The sequence below is a fragment of the Macadamia integrifolia genome, chromosome 6 (genome assembly GCF_013358625.1).
Source record: "Macadamia integrifolia cultivar HAES 741 chromosome 6, SCU_Mint_v3, whole genome shotgun sequence".
NCBI classification, from domain to species: Eukaryota; Viridiplantae; Streptophyta; class Magnoliopsida; order Proteales; family Proteaceae; genus Macadamia; species Macadamia integrifolia.
This window is the reverse complement of record NC_056562.1, coordinates 5,473,951-5,477,054: the sequence shown is the minus strand read 5'-3', so window position 1 is coordinate 5,477,054 and position 3,104 is coordinate 5,473,951. Positions and strand designations below refer to the sequence as shown.

The window sequence follows — 3,104 nt, the reverse complement described above, 5'->3', positions numbered from 1 at the left end:
GGGGGAGGGGCGGGGAGGGGGTGGTAGAATGGGAAAAGAAGTTTGCTGGATCAAACTTGGTATTTCACAACTTGACACAAAAGTATCATGGTGAAGGCCTTCTACCAATAAGCATTAAGAAAAAGTTTGCTTGCTTTTCAACTCAATGGCATACAAACTGAAGAACTGATGAACTTCTACATAATGAATACAGTAGCTAACATTTATGAAAATAATATGCCAAAATTCTTGGCAAGAAACTCCACTATTTTGGTCTCTATGTTGTAAAACTTGAATCGTGGGGTTTAAGGGGGGGTGGGGGAAAACACGATTTCTCCAATACAATATTTTTCTAAGACTAACAAAAGTAATGCGACCACACTCATGGAACTAACAGAAATCTAATGCAATTCTAAGAAAACCTTTAACAATGACGAAGGAAAATTTTATAAGAAAATCAAAACCATTATAAATACTAACAAATGAGATCAACAAATTCATTCAAAATAAGAAATAGATAGAGAGACCGAGAGATTTACAGTGATGTAGACGAAGACGGAGATCAATATATCTTCTGAGAGCGAAACGGAGAAGTTAGTGGTCGATAGTTGGTTTCCTAGAGAGTCGTAACGATCTTCATCTTCCTCTTCTTACCCTCAATCCGTCTGTTTTGATCTTTGGGACATTTCAAGAGCAGCGAGAGAGAGAGAGAGAGAAATCTCAAATGGGTTTAACGGAAACTGGGGCTTTATGGACTATTGAGTGGGGGAAAAAAATCGTCTGCAATTCCGATCTCGTACAATTCCGTGCAATACCACCTTTAGGGGGTGACACGTGTATTGATTCTAATGCAATGGTCCAGATATGATTTAAATGCCTCTTCACTGATTTAATGTTTTATTAGTTGTAGTAGATCTGGACCATTGTATTGGTATCAATACGCGTGTCACCGCCTAAAGGTGGTATTGCACGGAATTGTACGAGATCGGAATTGCAGACGATTTTTTTCCGTGGGTGGGTGAGATGCGAGCCGGACGTCCACTTGTCACTTCGCAATAAGGAATCCTGACGAACGAGGTCGGTCTGGCGTAGAAAACATCAGCAAGCGGGGCCAATGGAAGAGCACGCGTACACAGGGGAGCGTACTGTGCCTATGCGCTTTCAACGCCAGATGGACAGGGTTCGATAAAATTTCTCTCCGCCATACGGATCCGGCTCCTCTCCTGAGCGTTTATCATTTAAATTGGTCCATAATTATTTCGACTAGCGCCATGTATTTAAGCGTTGATCTAACCTTTTTAGATAAGGCACGAAGAACGAGGTGCTGACAAAGACATGAAAAACAAAATGTCAATAACCATTGAATCATCGCCTGGACATATGACGCTCGCCCAGATATCTATGGACAAGACTTGAGCGATGGGCGATGGGCGATGGGCGATGGGCGATGGGCGATGGCGCTCAGGAGAAGAGCCGAATCCCTATTGCATTGTGCTGATACATTGAGGATCTGGATATCTAAAAGTATCTTGGGGTGTGTGTCCAAGTACTCTCAATCACCTAAGGCCCGTTTGATAACGTTTCAAGAAACGCGTTTCTGTCGTTTCTGTTTCCAGAAACAGCAGAAACGGCGCAAAAAGCGTTTGATAAAACTGTTTCGTTTCACTTATTTTTAAAAAAAGAAATAGAAATAGAAATTTTTACTTATTTATGGTTCAAGAAACGACCCAGGCGAAACAAGTTCAACTTGTTTTGCCGTTTCTGGAAACGACTTGTGGCAATTCTTTCACCGGTTATCATCGACTTCTAAAAACATAACTTATCAAACACCTTCAATTTTGTTTCTGTTTCTAGAAACGGAAATTTATGTTTCTACCGTTTTTTGAAACAGAAACGACAGAAACGTTATCAAACGGGTCCCTAATGTTCATTGCACTGGTGCAATGATTGCCGAGCATGTGAACTCCACGGCACCCAAAAGAATTTTCTTTAAGTGATTAAAAAAATAAAAGATTGATAAGTTAAATCGGAAACATTTCCTGGCGATTAAAAAAGTAGAAGTGCTAACAAGAATGATGAAATCCAGAGTCCACATGTGAAGGGAGTAAAGAATAAACCCCTAACGAAGGACCACTCCTATGTAAATAGAAAGTGGTAGTGCTTTAATTTGTCTAAAATCAATGACCAATGCCTAAACTTAGGAGTGGGATACGAAAAATGAAGTGAGAAAATAAAGTATGAAAATATCTATGTAATTTCATATGGACACTTCAACATTAACCTTAGTGGTGTAGTGGATTCAACCCTTCATCTTTGTTCCTCAATTTTCGTCTTCTCCACTTTTTTGGTGCTCAACACTAACAATGAGACTGTAAGCATCGCTTTTTACAATCTCACGACTCTACTCTCTAAACTCCATTAGGGATGTAAATGGATAGTCAAAAATTCATGTTTGATTTATGTTTGTATCTATTTCTAGGGAGTTGTAAAAGCTTTGAAATTTTGAATGCATGTTGATATCCGGAAGGATCCCTAGTGCCTAATTGGTGTGATGTTTATATTAAGCCTGATCTAAAATCTCGTCCTCTTTTTCAATTGTTTCCAATTTTATGTTAGGTAGGAACTGAAATCTTCCTCTCATCTACACTTTATTCCCAACCCATATTTCTGATGTTATCTCACGAATTCCTCTAGTCATTACTGTGCATAATGATTTTCTCTTTTGCCCCCTTTGCAAAAGAATGATGTTTTGACCACAAAAGTTGTTGCTCGATTCTTGACCTCCTACTCTGAGAGATTTGAGGTAGATATTGTCGTCAGTAGATCTTGATCTACCGCGGTGCATGTACCCCCACATGTGTAGTCTAGATGAGAGGCTCACATTGTTGATTCATACATGATGGTGAGGAGGAGCATGATAGCATGGACTCCTTGGAAATCTTGATTATGAGCTTGACTGACACTCTATAAGGGTTAAGTATGGAGAGTGGTATTCATGAAGAGTAGTTGCATTCAACATTAGCCATATATGGAACGGGAAGCACCGGTTCTGACTATGGTCACTATACACAATTTGGTCAGTTTGGATAGGTACTGCAGGTCAACTCTTTCCCCTTTGCCTTTGA

General features: G+C 39.8%; 1 protein-coding gene across 3 annotated transcripts in view; it reads right to left on the bottom strand.

Moving 5' to 3' along the window:
• LOC122081983 (steroid 5-alpha-reductase DET2) overlaps positions 1-723 on the bottom strand; it is a 26,028-nt gene extending 25,305 nt beyond the window's left edge. For all 3 annotated transcript variants that reach the window (XM_042649441.1, XM_042649438.1, XM_042649442.1), the window contains exon 1: positions 519-723. The gene's annotated coding sequence lies outside the window, so the exon portion shown is untranslated. The remainder of the gene's footprint in view (positions 1-518) is intronic.
• Positions 724-3,104: the final 2,381 nt, after the last annotated feature.